The following is an 18386-nucleotide window of genomic DNA, read 5'->3' as shown; positions in this document are numbered from 1 at the left end:
TGTTGTGGCTCATTTTTCTTGTGGGTAAATACCAAGCAGAGGAATTGCTGGATCTCAAATCTGTTCGTTCTTGATATGCTCTCTAAATTCAGGTGGGGTATGTTAGTGTGGCACTGTTGGAACTGCTAGCCACAAATTTGGCATTTCATACCCACCAGTCTCTCCTTGGAAATTGTATACAGGGTCATTGTGATTGGAACCTATTTGGCTGCACTAAACACCAAAATATTGTTATTTTACTAATTTAACTTGCTGTTCTTATTGTTAACTATATCAAGGCTGTGTCCATTTGGAAGCATATCACCAGGTCTTACTTCCTAAGCATTTATGGGTGGGCTTGAATTGCCAATCTTTCAGTCAGTACTCTTCATAACTATTTGTTCCACAGTGACTCCTTTGATCTGGCAGTGTTGTTGTTAAGTGCCATTGAGACAGTTACAACACATAGCAACCGTATACAGGGTTTCCAAGGAGAAGCTGGTAGGTTTGATCTACTGAATTTGTGGTTAGCATTGCATTGTTTATCCTACCATTCCACACCAAGTCTCCAATCTGGTAGTTGTTGTTGTTGTTAAGTGCTGTTGTGTCGATTTCCACATATAGCGACACTGTATAGGGTTTTCAAGGAGCAGCTGGGGAGCTTAAACTGCCGATCTTGTAGTCCAAATAGACTTTGCAATCCAGTCATTAATCCACAGTGCCACACCAGGATGCAATCTGGCAGTTGTTGTTGTTGTTGCTGTTGTTGTTAGGTGCCATCAAGTCGGCATCGGCCCATAGTGACCTTATGCACAGCTGAACAAAACACTGCCCATTCCTGGGTCAACCTCACTACTGTTGCCACACTTGAGTCCATCAATGCTGCTACTTGGCCAATCCATCTTGTTGGGGGTCTTCCTCTTTTTCTCTGACCCTCCACCTTACCAAACATGATATCCTTCTCCAGTGACTGGTCCCTCCTGACCATATGTCTGAAGTAAGAGAGACAAAGTTTGGCCATCTTGGCCTCCAAGGAACACTCTGGCTGCACTTCTTCCAAACGGATCTATTGGTTCTTTTGGCAGCCCATGGCACTTTCAATATTCTCCTCCAACACCATAACTCAAAAGTACTGGGCTGCTAATTGAAAGGTTTATTGTTCACACCTACCAGGAATTCTACTGGAGAGAAGACCTGGTGATCTGCTCCAGTAAAGATTGTTGTTGTAGTTGTTAAGTGCCTTCTAGTTGGTTGCAACCTGTAGCAACCCTGTGTAGGGTTTCCAAGGAGCAGCTAGCTGGTGAGCTTGAACCTCCGACCTTGTGGTTCAAACTGACTTTGCAATCCAGTGTATTAACCCACAGCGCCATACCAGAACTTGGTCCAGTAAAGATTACAGGCTATGAAATCTTCCAGGGGTATTTTTATTCTGTCCTATAGGGTCAGTATGAGTAGGAATTGACTCAACAGAACATAATAACAGCAAGAGAGATTACGTTTCTAGAGACCTAGAAGAATATGAAATCTTGGTTCAAAACATAGATTCTCTATGAAGCTAAATAATACTTTTGGAAAGTAAAGCGATAGTGTTGTCTTGGTATGTTTTTTAAAATGGTGTTTTCTGGTTGAATTGTATCTTGGGATGTTTCTTTCTTTGGCAATTATGAGACAAAAATGAAGGTCCCAACATTAAACAACTTGCCATTTTTTTCTAAAATCAATTACTTAGAACTTGATTACTTTGAACTTGATTACTTTGACTCAAATTAGAGTAAAATGTAAGTAATCAAGATACCTTAATAAGACCTGATTTTCCCTTGTAAAATTTAGTAGATAACTCATTACATCAAACTGAATTATAAATCAATCAATGTGAATTCACAGATTTACTGGGAAAGTGGGAGAAACAAAAGAGAAAACAATTTAAAGCAAATTATGATTTAATAATATTTCCATTAAAATATTTAAGAGATAAAATAATATGTCTACTATGGCTTAATTTAAGCTTTCAGTTATAGTATTAATTTTTATTATTTGTTTTTTCCAAATTATTTGCTATGAGGTTAAAAAATAGTATGCAACAAAAGCTTGGCTATCATTTCTTCTAACATCAATATTTTTGTATTTTGTCATTCCTGTTACATGGTCAATTAATTCATGAGCATATCAATTTATAAACAACTAATAAAAGCATAAACTGTTCAGAATTAAATTAGATGATAGGTGAATAAATTATTGTTAATTTTTAATTATCCATTCTTGTAATGTCCTATATACTGTAATAAAACTATTCTCATAGTCATCTATACTGCATAGAATCTTGGATGCTAAGACACTGCATTTGCATTTTTGTAACAAAGGATTTCATTTTCTTGAAACATGTTATGGCCTGGCCTCATTAATTCAGAAAAAAGAAAATACAATTAAAGAAAGTCTTCAGAGGTCCTAAAGTCATCTGCATTTTTGGGTAGTTAATAGCATGAGTATTATTAACTTAAATTAATCCTGTTACTCTGGTAGATTATATAGAAACTGTGCATATTTTCATTTATGATTTTTTGTTGTTGTTGTTGCTGTTCTTCTATAGGATCTTTGTGAGAATAATGTAGGACCAAAAATAGTATTATATATACAGACACTGTATTGAAATGAACCAGATATACAAATATTGCACCCCAGTTTGAAAAACTCCTAAAAAATTTTTATTTTTTTCATGTGAATTACGTATTTCTTCTAGTTGAACATAAACATCTACTTATTTAAAACATGCATGGAGCTGTATCTATACAATGTCTTGCCCTCATTTTTTCTGGTATGAAAGTTTGCATTGAACTTCTGAATTTAAGTTTTAATAGCATTTTACATGATATTCAGAGTTCTTATTTTTTGAAATTTGTAGACAACTTTGCATATTTAAACTAGTTTCATATATATATATACATATATATATGTATATATATATGCTTAGGCTTCAATGTTTTGTCACTGAGGCATTTGAAAGAATACCTTTAACATGAGTTCTTCTTACTTTCTTTCTTTCTTTTTTTGAATGAAAAAGGGGAACAATGCTATGTAGCAATAATTTAATATTAATATGGATAAGTTAAACCCAAAACTACATTGTCATATTAATGGGTAAAGTTTTTTGAAGTATGGTTGATTTATCGATTTGAGCATGTAAAATTGTTCCTGTTACTTAGGCAGCTTTCTTTTGTTATATCAAGAATGGTAATTTTATTGAGAAAGGCACAATAGAAGATGATTGATTGTCTGCTTTTGTAATGGAGATGAATTATTGCAAAATGCATACATGAAAAAAATAAAAGCATTGTTCTATAAATTGCCTTGATGCTTTGTTCATTGAATTCATTGTTTGTAGACTCTAGCATAAGTTAAAACTAAATAGTATAGTAAATAAAAGTAGTTTTTTGTTAAAGCAAAATTATTTCCTTCACTAATGAAACTCAGCTTTAGGAAATAACAGTACTTGGCAGTGTGTAACTTTTAAAATGTATAATTTAATCTATGCCAAAAGCTGAGTAGTAACAGAAATTTTGCATAGCTATTATAATTTTATTAAATTTGTAATAACAGTGCATAATGAAAAAATGAAAAACTTTTTTATTTAAAACTTAATGGAAAAGCAGCTCACAAGCAATGCACATTAAAAAAGTGGTGCATTTAATTTTAGATAGTTGAATAAAATCTATTAAGGAAAAATGTAATTGTCAGTAACCACTGAATGACTTTAATAACTTTCTAGTAAAAAAATAGAATCATGACTATCAAATTTTATGACTCTTAAAAGGATAAAATATTAAAATACAAAAAAAAAGTTTCATCAACTTTTATCTCTAGAGCGAGACATAAAAAACCTCTTGTAGATAGATTAATTTCTTATCAAGTTATTATTTCCTTCTTGGAGATATTTGTTCTTTCTTTATGCTTGAGGTATGGATAATTAATCTGTTGTTTTATTAGGTTTTATTTAGGTGGATATTAATGGCTCTAACAATCAGACATTAACAACAGTAACAAGTGCAGCTATGATACTTTTAATCTAGTTTGTTTTTTCAAAACATTGCTATTTGCTGAGAGACAGAACATTTCATTCTAGATACAGCTATCACCTGGTGTTTGCTAAATCACTGTGAAATTCTTGCAACAGCTGTTTGTTCCTGGGGAAACATTCACTTCATATTGCAGCAATAAACTGATCATTGCCAATTAAATGCCCATTAATTGTGTAAGCAAGGATTACTGCCAGATGTTTACATTAGAAAGAAAAATATCCCTTGCTATTTATTTTCCAGTTATAGCCATTCCTTTTCATGTAGATAATTATGTGTAAGACTTTTTTTTTTTCGTAAGATGCCACAAATTTCAATTCCAAAATTAATAAAATAATCTCTCCCTAGGTTTGAATTGATTGAGCTTAGGATAGGGAGCATTAAACACAAAGTAACAACAAAAAAATAATTTGGGCAAAATCTTTTTTAACGCAAAAGATCAATACTCAAATATTATTAGTGATTCAAATATTGACTTTTTTTTTTTTTTTTTCTTCTTAGCTATATTGCATGTCACCTTGAAGTTGTCTTTACTTTCCTTTTATTTCATTTGGAATAATAAATCCATAAACTGTGTTTTGAAAAAGTTGAGCTAGCACTCTTAAATCATTTAGTCTGTAACAGAACACTTCAAAAATAAAGGTATTTATATGAAATGAAAGGGCATGATTTTTTAGATTTTTATAAAGTATAATCACCTGGGACTTCCTTGTACCTCAAAAATGTATTTAGGTTCTTCTCCAGAATATACTAGTGATGAAAATAAAAACTTAATACATTTTCCCAATTTTTCAGCATCAAAACAAAAAGGGAAATAAACACTTACCTTAATGACGATATTTATTTCCTATTCTAATGCCTAAATAAATTACAAAAGTTAAAGAAAAAAAAGTGTTTCCATGGCAAAATATACATATTATAACTCATGCTTTTTAGACAGGGAAATTTTTTTGTTTTATTTTTTACAGACTAGATCGTATGAATATTTCCTTACAATTGTGCTTCCATGTTCTTATAAGGAATATAAAATCCATTCACATATCCTCTCTGTTAGAATCACTGCTCCCAGTCTCTCATATCCAAGCCATGCAATGTATGCATACAACAACAACAAAAAGATTAGGTAGTATTCTGTTCCTCACCGTATTGAACCACACCTCCTCTTTGGAAGGTGATCACAGGACACATTCAGAGCTGTGGAAGACATGAAACAGTAGCATCTGGCTCCTTAAATATCTCCACAGGCATTTGTAATGGCATCTTTGAAGTTTTCTCTGCATCTGTCACATGTTTAGACTGCACATTGACTGCCCCAGCTGAGCACGATTTTGATTCTTTGAGACTTTGAATAGTGTAATCTGTTTAAGAATAAGGCTCAGGAAAATCCCTCATAATATCCATACACAAGCTCTTTCATGATTAAAAAAGGGGGTTCTCATTCCCATAACTGTTATTTTTTTATGCTGAAATGATGCCAGGCTTTGAGTTAATAATACAGCCTACAATTACATTCCAGCTTTGCACATTTTTTGAAACCTGTAGTCAAATTTACATCTTAGTCCACTTTTTTCTCTCTCTAACAAGTATTATAGAAATTACTATGTAAGAAGAAGGTCTCTGTAAATCTGAGGTGTGCATAATTATTTTGGCAACCAATTATAAAAGAAATCTGACCACTGTCAAATCACTTTGAAAATCATTTTAGATTCAACCTATTGAGTATCAAGTGCAAAAACAGTGATTTGACTTAAATGCTGGTTTGAGTGGTATTGATTTTGCATTTATTAAATGAATATAGTCCTACAAATTAAGTCATAAAAACTCTACTTAATCCACCTTATTATGTGTATAAATTATTTCTACTTTTGGTGGGATTCTCAAGCTATATCAAATAGTCCCATAAATACAAAATAGAAATATTAAGCATATATATTCATCCTCTTCAAGTCCACTATTTGTCCTATTTTAAATGTTGAGGTAGACAAATTCTTTGTGTCCCTCAAAAAAATATTATATTTCATTCTCCTCAATTGAGGAAAGGTACTTAATAAGTTTGATAATAGATCAACAACTTAATATTTTACTCCCACACTTAGAGATTTTTATTTTAAAAGAAAACCTCAAATTATACACCAAATAATAATCATATCAGCACACATGCATGCACATATATATACAACTCAAACGAAAATTAAAAAAAATAATTAGCAACTCTTTCAAAACAAAAATTTCTCTAGCCACACTAATTTATGTTTAGGCAACAGTTCTCTGTTTGCTTTAAGACTCCCTAACTGTATAAATTTCTTAATATGAATTATGAATTTTTTTCTTATTTAATAATAACAAACAAAGCATCCTATTAGACTTCTTAAAATGTGAAAAATGAAGTCAGCACTAGACAATTTTATTTATTCCATAAAGTAGGTAACTGAATAAGAATTCTGAGACAAATTCTTGATTTTTATCATTGTGAAAGAAAAATTTGACTGAAAATGTTATTTTCTTATTATCAGAAAACTTTTCTCTAGAAGAAAGACTAGAGATATAGAGAAAAAGCTTAAAAGAAATTATTCGGTTAATGACATTAATTTGATACTTTGTTTACTCAAGAAACTTATACTAAGTAATTACTATGCCCTAGGCATTGTAATAATGCATAATGTAGAGGAAAAATACATATCCTAACTTACTAATGGTTTTAATTCTTGTTCTTCAACTAACTGGCTGTTTACCAAGAGAAAACTATGCTAGTTCTCTTAGGACTAATAATTCTCATATGTAAAAAAAAGGAATGTGAAAAATCCTAAGTGTCTTCCAGCTCCAAAACTCATTACTGATTTCTTTTTTTCCATTTTTCAATCTAACACTTTGCCATATTGAACCTATAGCCCACAGGTCTACAGATTGCTTTTCCAGATTCCTCAGACTGAGCAGGGTATTTCCCACTTATAAAGTCAAGTTCATTTTAAGAATTATTGTTGTTGCTTAAACCATCGACATTGTAATTCAACAGTTCAAACCAACCTCACAGATCAGTGCATTAACCCACAGTGCCACACTTTTATTTATTATTTTTTTTTTAAAGTCTTCAGCTGCTCTATCTAGCCAGGTCATCATCTCTGCCTCTATCTCTGATGTCGCTGGTTCTCTGGATTGTTGTTGTTAAGTATCGTGGAGTCGGTTCCAACTTATAGTGACCCTGTACAGGGTTTCCAAGGCTGTAAATCTTTATGGGAGCAGAAAGCCTCATCTTTCTCCCACAAAATGACTGACAGTTTTGAACTTCCGACCTTGAGGCTACAGCCCCATTTGTAACCACTAGGCTCTTAGGTTCTCTGGATAGGGCCCAACACTTTGTTCATGCTCTTCTCCCTTGATGGTCCTAGAGTGCATCACACCTTTTGAATTACTGTTACATTATTCCTCACATATACAAAAATTTAAGAAAAAGAAGTTATGTTGACAGTGCCGTCAAATATTCACGATCTTAGTACCCTGGCTGGAAGATTTGAAACACTGACCTTGCAGTCAGCAGTCCACTTCTTATCCAACACCATGGCAGGACCCCTCCCAAAAGAGGTACCTCAGAATGCAAACAGCAGCGACGGATGTTCAGAATGAAAATGTGCTTCCAAATAGTCAAAGAGTGTGTCAGAATCCCATGTTGTGTTCCATGATACACTGTTATTTTAAGTGGCCATCTGTCAATTGGACTCCTAATGATTCTATATGTGCAGCACAGAACTATTCTGTTGCCTTTTCTTCTGCTTTCAAAAACACATCTTCAGGCCTATCTTTCAAGGTACCTCTGGGTGGATTCAAACCACCAAATTTTCAGCTAATAAATAGTCAAGTAATTAAAGGTATGTTATACTTAGGGACACCATGATGGATGTAATAATACCAAAATAGTTTCCAAAAGAGTTTAGTGATCAAGTAGTTCTTAAGCATTCTCTACACTACTCTTCTTAAATACTTAGCAATCAGAGTTAATGACTACTCTTTGTTGTATATCTGTGCACAGGACTGAAGAATCCAATTTAGAAAAGACTATATAAAAAAATCCACCACTTGAGGGTGGGACTTGATGGCAAATAAGAAGTGCAGTAGGATCTCCCACTTGAGGGTGGGACTTGATGGCAAATAAGAAGTGCAGTAGGATCTCCGTCAGCAATAACACAGATTGTCAGATGAAGCAGGATCAAGGGATAGTCCCATAACTCTGAACTACATATAAAGGAATATTTAGAAAGTTTGAAAGCTTACAGACCGTAGAATTTGTAGAAAAAGCAAGAAATATAGTGTTTTCTCATCTGCTGGCCTCAGTGGGACCGGGAGGGCCATCTTGGGTGAGACGGAGTGGAGGAAGGGTCAGAACTACTGTGGATACCTGATATCTGACTGATCCTCAGAGATAAAGGTGTGGACATTCTTTTATTTCTTTTTCTGTTTTGTCTCTGTTAATTGGTCTCTCACTGTCTGTGTACCTCCATTCTCTTGAGTAGAGGGGTTGCCTGAGTGAGTAGATACCCCCATGTCCTACGAGTTCTACTACACATGCACACAGATCTGCTCAGAATTTAAAGGGACAGTTTCTACAAGAAACCAAACAGAAGCACAAAACAGCTGGTCTTGAACTGTATATCACTAGGAAAAAGGCCTGATCGGGGTTGTGGAGCAGGAGAGAGACAGACAAGAAGGAAACAGGCCTAAAATGAAATCATGAGCTATGTCATAATGACCAACAGTGGCATCTTGAAATTTCTCAGGCAGTCTTCAAGGCAAGAAGCTGAGAGAGGAACATTAAAGTAATACTCATATTTGGCTACAGAATTTTTTTTATCTTTCTCTCGTCTGTCTTTTCTGCGATTATAGACAATATTCAATCTGTCTTTTTTTGTGTGTGTGTATGGTTGCTGTTTGGTTTTTTGGTCTCCTCTATACCTTTAGGGGGCTTTATTCTCTCTACATTACTCAAGAAGAGACAGCAATTGTGGTCATACAGTCAAGCTACAATCACACCCTATAAAACCCCTGCATCAAGGCAAGAATCAACACCAGCTGCCATATTCCATATCACCAGGCAACACCTGTGACAGTTATTCTGAGTGGAGAAATAAGAAAAAGAGGGAAGCCCATCTCCTGATAACACTTACCTGGAGGCAATCAGAACACATAATTGAAGCATCAGCATACACTACCTAATTATTAAGGTCACAGCTAACTACTGAATATGCCAAAGAAACAGGTGACCATTTCTTCACATGTCCATTAACAAGATAAAGTGACTGAGACAAATGAGCTGGAGATAAACCTATACTTCATATTGGGAGGATAATAGGTTTTAGAAATGCCTGAGAAGGAATTCAGAAAAATACTAATGAAATGTATCAAAATACTTTACGGAGGATTTGAGAAAAATAAGTAAGAAGGCAGGAAAGTGCTGCAGGAACAATCAAATGAGATAGATACAGTATTAGAAACAATTCAAAAACTACAAAATGAGGTCCAAACAATTAATAATAGAATATCACAAATGGACAACACACTGAAAGAGCAAAGCAGAATTGAGGAAATGGAAGTAAGAACTAGTGAACTTGAAGACAAATCTCTCAATAAGTGGTAAGATAGAAGAGCAAGCAGAAAAAAAGATAAAAGAAATCTGAAGAATGTCTAAGATTCATGTTGGACAACATGAAGAAGAATAATTTAAGAATTATTGACATTCTGGAACAGCAAGAATCACACAAGTCCATAGAGGAGATAGTTGAAGAGCTTCTGGAAGAAAATTTCCCTAATGCTGTGAGAAGCAAAAAAATAAGCATTTAAGAAACTCAACGAACCCCAGGAAGGATAGACCCCAAAAGAAAATCACCAAGACATGTAATAATCAAGCTCTCCAAAATCAAAGAGGAGAGACTATTGAAAGCAGTTAGGGAAAAGAGAAGTATTACATACAAAGGCAAGCAAATCAGATTAAGCTCTGATCTCTCAAAGAAACCATGGAGGCAAGAAGGCAATGGGGAGACAGACATACATAAAACTCTGAAAGAGAAAAACTGCCAACCAAGAATCTTGTACCCAGTAAAGCTTTTAATCAAATTGTTGTTGTTGTTATTATGTGCCGTGGAGTTGGTTCTGACTCATAGTGACCCTGTACAGGGCTTCTGAGACTGTAAATCTTTATGGGAGCAGAAAGTGTCATCTTTCTCCCACCAAACAGCTGGTAGTTTTGAACTGCTGAGCTTAAGGTTCGCAGCCCAATTTGTAACCACTACGATACCAGAGCTCCTTTTAATCAAATAGGAGAGTATACTCAAAACATTCCAGGATAAACAGAAGCCAAGAGATTTTGCCAAAGTCACCCCTGCACTGAAAAACATTTTAAAGGGAGTTCTGTGGACTGAAAACCAACGAAAACAGACTACAACATGAGATTGATAAATGTGGCAGCATACCTGGAACTCAACTGACAAATAGAAGAGTTGAGAACAGAATAAAACTATAAAAATTAATTCAGAGGTTCTGAGAGGAAATTCTATGATTAAAACAATTATAATGTGAAAGAAGGTAAAACACATAGGGACAGATTCAGGTGGTAAGAAGATCAGCAGGATTACAGAATAAAATAGACAATTTTAATGGGAGGGATAAGTTAATAGAATACACAGTAATCTCAAAGGAAATTAATACTTCACAACATACCAAGAAAATAAAAATCCAAAAAGAACATGGAAACATTAATATTTTGAAGAAACTGACAAGAAAGAACACAAAAACATGAACTCAACATAGGAAGACATGCAGAACAAAGAAACCAGCAGCACCCCAAAGAAACAACATATTGATAGCAATTAATTCATATGTATTGATAATTACACTGAATTAAATGCACCAGTTACGAAATGAAGAGTGGCAGAATGGATAAGAAAACAAGATCCTTCAATATGCTGTCTGCAAGAGACACATCTTACACACAAAGACGAAAACAGACTAAAGGTCAAAAGATGGGAAAAAAATACATCAAATTAATAGCAATAAAAAATGAGCAGGAATGACAATATGAATCTCTGATAAAATAATCCTTAAGGCAAAAACCAGGATAATAGATAGAGATGGACATTATCTCAGATTAAAGGGACAATTGACCAAGATGACATAACCATAATAAATATCTATGCTCCCAATGAAGGAGCTCCAAAATACATAAAGCAAAATCTAATAGAATTGATAAAAGAAATAAACAAATCTACAGTAGTGTGAGATTTTAATAAAACAACCAGAAAGAAACTCAACAAAGACACAGAGGAATTAAACTATACAATCAGTCAACTGGACCTCATAGATGTGTACAGAGCATTCAACCCAACAACAGCAAAATACACATTCTTTTCTAGCGTTCATGGAACATTCTCCAGAATTGACCATGTGTTAGGCAACAAAACAAGCCTCCATAAATTTACAAACATCAAAACACTACAAAGCATCTTCTCAGACCACAATGTTATAAAATTAGAAATCAACAATAGGAAGACCAAGGAAATAAAGTCAAATGCATGGAAACTGAATAACACTCTACTGAAAAGTAACTGAGTAGTAGAAGAAATAAAATGTGAATTCATAAAGTTAATAAAAACAAATGAGAATGAAAACACAGCATATCATAATCTTTGGGACATGGCAAAAGCATTGCTGACAGGACAGTTTCTTGCAATAAATGCACACATCCAAAAAGAAGAAAGAACCAAAATCAACACATTAGCACAACATCTCCAATAACTAGAAATAGACCAGCAAAGTAAACCTACAGACAATAGAAAAAAGGAAATCATAAAGATTAGAGCAGAAATAAATGAGATAGAAAACAGAAAAATTATAGAAAGAATCAACAGGACAAGAGCTGGTTCTTTGAAAGAATTAATAAAATCAACAAACCACTGGCAAACCTAACAAAAGAAAACATGGAGAAGACACAAATAAAATGCATAAGAAACCACATGGATGATGTCACAACAGACCCAAAAGAAATAAAAAAGATAATAACAGAATATTATGAAGAGATGTACTCCAATAAATTTGAAAACCTAGAGGAGAAGGATACATTTTTAGAAAAGCACGACCTACCTAAAAGCAGAAAAGTTGAACAGACCTATGACAAAGGAAGTAGAAAACTTGAGCAGACCTATGACAAAGGAAGAAATTGAACAGATCATCAAAAAACTCCCACCCGAAAAAAGTCTAGGTCCATATGACTTTACTGGTGAGTTTTAACAAACATTCAGGGAAGAGCTGTCACCAATTCTACTCAAACTACTCCAGAATGTAGAAAAGGATGGAAAACTTCCTAATACATTCTATGAAGCAAGCATAATCCTCATACTAAAACCAGGAAAAGACATTATTAAGAAAGAAAATTATAGACCAATATCCCTCATGAATATAGAGGCAAAAATTCTCAACAAAATTCAACAACACATCAAAAAAATAATACATCATGACCCATTGGGATTCATATCAGAGATGCAAGGATGGTTCAATCAGAAAAACAAACAAGATAGTCCACTATATAAATAAGAAAAAGTAAAAGAACCACATGATCATATCAATTGATATAGAAAGGCATTTGAAAAAATCCAACAACCATTCCTGATAAACATACTCAACAAAGTAGGAATTGAAGGAAAATTCCTCAATATAATTAAGAGCATATATACAAAACCAACAGCTAATATCATTCTCAATGGAGAGAAACTGAAAGCCTTCCTCTTGAGAACAGGCACAAGACAAGGATGCCCTTTATCACCATTCCTATTCAATATTGTTTTGGAAGTCTTAGCCCAAGCTATCAGGCAAGACAGTGAATTTAAATGCATCCAAATTGGCATAGAGGAAATAAAACTCTCTCTATTTGCAGATGATATGATCCTATACATAGAAGCCCCCAACACCTCCCAAAAATACTGAAACTCATTGGAATATTCAGAAAAGTGGCAGGCTACAAGATGAACATATAAAAATCAATTGGATTCCTCTATACTAATAATAAAATGCTAAAAAGCTAATTAGGAAAGCAATACCATTTGTAATAGCCACCCAAAGGATGAAATATTTAGGAATAAATGTAACTAGAGAAACAAAGGAAATATACAAAGAAAATACAAAACACTACTACAAGAAACCAAAATAGACTTACAAAAATGGAAGACTATACCATGCTCCTGGATAAGAAGACTTAACATTGGAAAATGTCAATAATACCCAAAGTAATCTACACATATAATGCAATGCCAATCCAGATTCCAACATTATTCTTTAGAGAGATAAAAATAAATAAATAAATAAAATAATATATGGAAAGGAAAGAGACCCAGGATAAGCAAAGCAATGCTTAAGAAGAAGAAATAAAGTTTTAAGCCTCTCAGTGACTGTTTTTAAAATTTACTACATGACTACAGTGGTAAAAGCAGCCTGGTACTGATACAATGAAAGAAGCATAGATCAATGGAACAGAATCAAGAATCCAGGAATGAACCCATCCACATACAGTCAACAGATCTTTAACAAAGGACCAAAGTACATTGAGTGGGAAGACATAGTCTCTTCAACAGATGGTGCTGGCAGAACTGGAAATCTTTATGTCAAAGATTAAAACAAAACCTTTATCTCACACCATATACAAAACCCAACTCAGCATGGATTAAAGACCTAAATTTGAATCCCAAAATTATATAAGTCATCAATGAAAAAATGGGCTGTGAACCTTAAGGTCAGTAGTTCAAAACTACCAGCTGTTTCATGAGAGAAAGTGAGGCTTTCTGCGCCTGTAAAATTTACAGCCTCAGAAACCCTGTACAGGATTGCTATGAGTCAGAACTTACTCTATGACACATAACTACCACCAATCTAGGATTGGTGTGGTGCTGTAGGTTAATACGCCAGACTACAAAGCTGTTTGAACTGGAAGGTCGGTGGTTCAAGCTCACCACTTGTTCTTCAAAAACCCTATACAGGGTTGCTATGGGTTGGAAATGACTCAATGGCACTTAACAACAACAATCTAGGACACACAGAGACTACCAAACATTATGAAAATTACACAAATAAAAGAAGTCAAAAATAGATGACTGGAACATTCTAAAAATTAGAAACTTGTGTGCATCAAAGGATTTCACCAGAAGAGTAAAAATGGAGCCCGCAGAATGGGAGAAATCTTTTTAATGACATATCAGACAATAAGAGACTAAATTCTAAAATCTATAGGAAACTACAACACCTCTACAAGATAAAGAGAAATAATCCAATTTAAAAATGGGCACAGAACATGAACAGATACTTCATAAAGGAAGACATTTGGGAAGCCAACAAACATGAAAGAATCTTCCCGATCATTAGCCATTGGAGAGATGCAAATCAAAACAACAATGATATATCATCTTACACCAGCAATAAAAGCGAAGTTCAAAAGAGCAAAGGACAATAAACGATGGCAAGGATGTGAGAGACCGGGACCCTCTTACACTGGTGTGAATGCAAAATAGTCCAACCTCTCGAGAAAACAATATGGAGTTTCCTCAGAAAGTTGGAAATATAAATACTTTATTATCCAGAAATTCCTCTACTTGGTATATATCAACAAGAAATAAGAGCCATAACATAAGTAGATATATGCACACCAATGTTCATAGGAGCACTATTTACAATAACAATAAGATGGAGAGAGCCTAAGTGCCCATTATCTGAAGAATGAATAAACAAATTTTGGTACATACACACAATGGAGTATTATGCTACCTTGAAGAATAATAAGAAGCTGTAACCCACTGCATAACACAGATAAACCTTGAGGACATTATGCTGAGTGAAAATAGTCAAAAAGGACAAATATTGCATAAGACCATTATTGTAAAAGCTCAAGAAAAGATTCCCATAATAAAAGGGAAAAAGTCTTTTTTGATTACTGGTGAGAGTGTGGTGGGGGGTTTAGGGGAGGTGGAGGGAGGTGATGATGATGGTAGAGCACAGGGTAGGGGGCAGACACATCATAGTTTGGATGTGGCAGAGGGCAATATACAAGAAGGTGAAAGGGTGGGAGAACAAGTTTAAATAGCGGAACACTAAGACAGGTTTGCCTGGGCTAAATGGAATAGAGGTAAATAGCAATGCATGCTCAACTTGAAAAACAGGGCTCTTTGATACAGGGATAGAGGCATAGTCTGAAGAAGGGAAATAATACTAAGATGCTTAACTGTCTTATAAATATTGGTTTCCTTTGCCTACTATTGTAAAATAGACACTTTAGTGGGTTAGAAAGGAATGTTGAGAAACATGATAACAGAAAGCTTTTAATTCTATCTTCAGCCTATAACTGAATGGAATACCTGAAAGGGGTTCTAGAACTTGCCTAGTGAAATAGGCCTCTTGTGGAGCTTTTTTAGCGTATAGGACTTTAGGTTGAATCCTGAGCTCATACAGATCCTTGTGAGGTGGGACAGTCCCACTAGAAAGGATAAGCAGATCAGCCTGGAACAGCTAGAGCAACAAAAGATACATCTTCAAAGAAACATTATCAGGAAAAAACAAAAATGGCAATATGAATGACTACTAAAGAATAAACAAGTTTTTCGCAAGGAAGTCATCAAGGCAGGCAATCAACTCCCTTCTGGTCAAATCCCCTCTAAGACTGAAACTCAAATGTAACACATGAGCAGTCATGTAAGCTTGCTAGAGACCACATTGGTCTACTGATGACTTGAAGAGGGGAAATGCAGCAATGAAAAAATGTGCTCAGTTCAACCATGTTCCGTAGACTCCCCTTGACCTGGAGATGAGAGAGAGAAGAGGAAGGGCTGGTTAATACAAAGTGTGGTGAGACCTGGGGATTCCTGAGCCCATGGACAAAAACATAGCCACATAAGTCTAGAACTGAGAGTGAAGCAATCAGCTATTATGAAGTGAGTGGAGACACACAAGAACACCCAAACTTGCAGATAGTACCCAAGTTTGGCTTAATAATCAGAACTCGACTAGAGAAAGATTAAAAAAAAAAATTGATAAAGGAAATAATGGCTACAGTTTGATGAACTTCAACAGGAAAAAACATGGATGTAGTATCTCAAAATTACCAAAAGAGAGGGAAGGAGTCTTCACATCAAGTATCAATGCTATCACCTCTGTATACAGGGTAGATAGGGATGGACAACTTTGACATTGGCTACCTAAAATGAGGGGGTGATACAGGCATAAAACGACTGGCTTACAAGTTTTCAAGAGGAAGTATAGTTTAAGAGTGTGTGGGAAAAGATAGAGTCCCCACTGTATAGTGTTCATCCTGTGTAGATGGGTATGGTCAAAGGAGATGGGGATAAGATTCTTACGATTCAATAATATGTAATTGTTTTCATGATTAATTGTGACTGTCACAATTGTAAAGGTAGAAGTTTTGTAACAAAGATGGAGAGTAGTTAAACTTACACTCCAGAAACTGAGGACCCTAGGACTATCAAGGGAGAAGAGTACATGCAGAATGTGAGACCATATCCAGAGAAGCAGCGACACCAAAGATGGAGGCAGAGAAGGGTTTATGGAGAAAGGGAGCAGCTGAGGAATTTAAATTCATGGAAAGAGAGAAACTGAGAGGTGGTGGCCAGGAGAGTGTGCCCTTTGATGGTGTAAATTATTATAAATGCCTAAGTGTCAAATTAAAAAAAAAAAAAAAAAGAGCTAAAATGAACAGAAGGAAATACTGTTAACTGATGGTACATGGAGGGGATTATAACCATCATAATGAAACAGAGTGTGTGATTTCTTGAATGTAAAACTGATGATCTGCCCTATAAACTTTCAGTCAACTCACAATAAAAACTTTAAAAAACAAAATCTATCACTTGTGTTTCAATTTATTATACTGTGGTGATTTATGATGCTGTGATGCTGGAAGCTATGCCATTGGTATTTTAAAAATTAGCAAGGTGACCAATGGCCTACAGATTTCAACAGACCTCCCAAACTAAGGAAGAAGGAAGAGTGGACAACTTCTGAATGTTTACTCACAGAAAATCTTGGTAATAGCAACAGAACATTGTCATATTTAGTGCTGGAAAATGAAAGCATTATGAATAACATCACAAAATAGTCAAATAGAGTGCTGAAAGATGTCTCTCAGGTTGGAAAACACTCAAAATACAACTATGGATGAGCTGCCTCCTCAAAGTAGGTTGATCTTGACAATGCAAATGGAATAAAACTTTCAAGCCTTCATCTGTTGATGGGGCATAATTGAAACATGGAATGTATGATTATAAAACTTGGAAAACTGGAAGTTGTCAAAAATGAAATGCAATGCATAATGATCAGTATCCTAGATATTAATGAGTTTAAATGGACTGGTACTTTCCATTTGAATCTTAAAATTATATGGTTTACTATGCTATGAGACAAATTTAAGAGGAATTGCATTTCAGTATACATCTTGAAGTATAATACTGCCTGTGATAGGATAATATCTATGAGCATACAAAAACAAATCAGTTAATAATACCACTACTATTAATCCCACCACTGAAGCCAGTGATGATGAAATTTAAAAATTCTACCAATTTCTTTAGTCTGAAATTGATCAAGCATGCAATCAAAATGTATTGACAATTATTGGTGATTGGAATGTGGAGGTTGAAAGAAGAAAGAATGATCGTAGTTAGAAAATATGGTCTTTGTGGAAGAATTAATGCTAGAGATGACATGATAGAATTTTGCAAGGCCAATAACCTATTCATTGAAAAAACCTTTTATAAAAATGTGACAATACATATAGACTTCAAAAAAAATGGAATACACAGAAATAAAATTAATGACATATGTGCAAAGAGACAGTGGAAAAGTTCAACAAGAGTCCAAACAAAGCCAGGGATAGACTGTGGAGTAGAACACCAAATGCTCACATGCACATTCAAGCTGATGCAGAAGAAAAAATTTTAAAGTCTACAGAGTCAAAATATGGCTTCAGCATTCCCAACCTGAATTTAAAGAGCATCTCAAGAAGAGACCGGATGCATTAAACACTAATGACTTAAGACCAGAAAAGTTGTTGTGTAACATCAAGAACATCAAAACAATCAAACAGCAAAAGGTCATTAAAAAGACATGAAGGAAAGAAAAAACAAAATAGATGTCAGAAGAGACTCTGAAATTTACTCTCTATCATTCAAAGAATAAAGCCAACGAAGAACTGAGGAAGTCAGAGATGAACAGAAAATTCCAAAAGGGTAGTTTGAGAAGAGTAAGTGAAGTATTATAATGAATTGTGCAAAGACCTGGAGTTCAAAAACCAAAAGGGAAGAA

This window comes from Chrysochloris asiatica, unplaced genomic scaffold (assembly GCF_000296735.1).
Source record: "Chrysochloris asiatica unplaced genomic scaffold, ChrAsi1.0 scaffold00111, whole genome shotgun sequence".
NCBI classification, from domain to species: Eukaryota; Metazoa; Chordata; class Mammalia; order Afrosoricida; family Chrysochloridae; genus Chrysochloris; species Chrysochloris asiatica.
Note: the sequence above shows the minus strand (reverse complement) of the source record.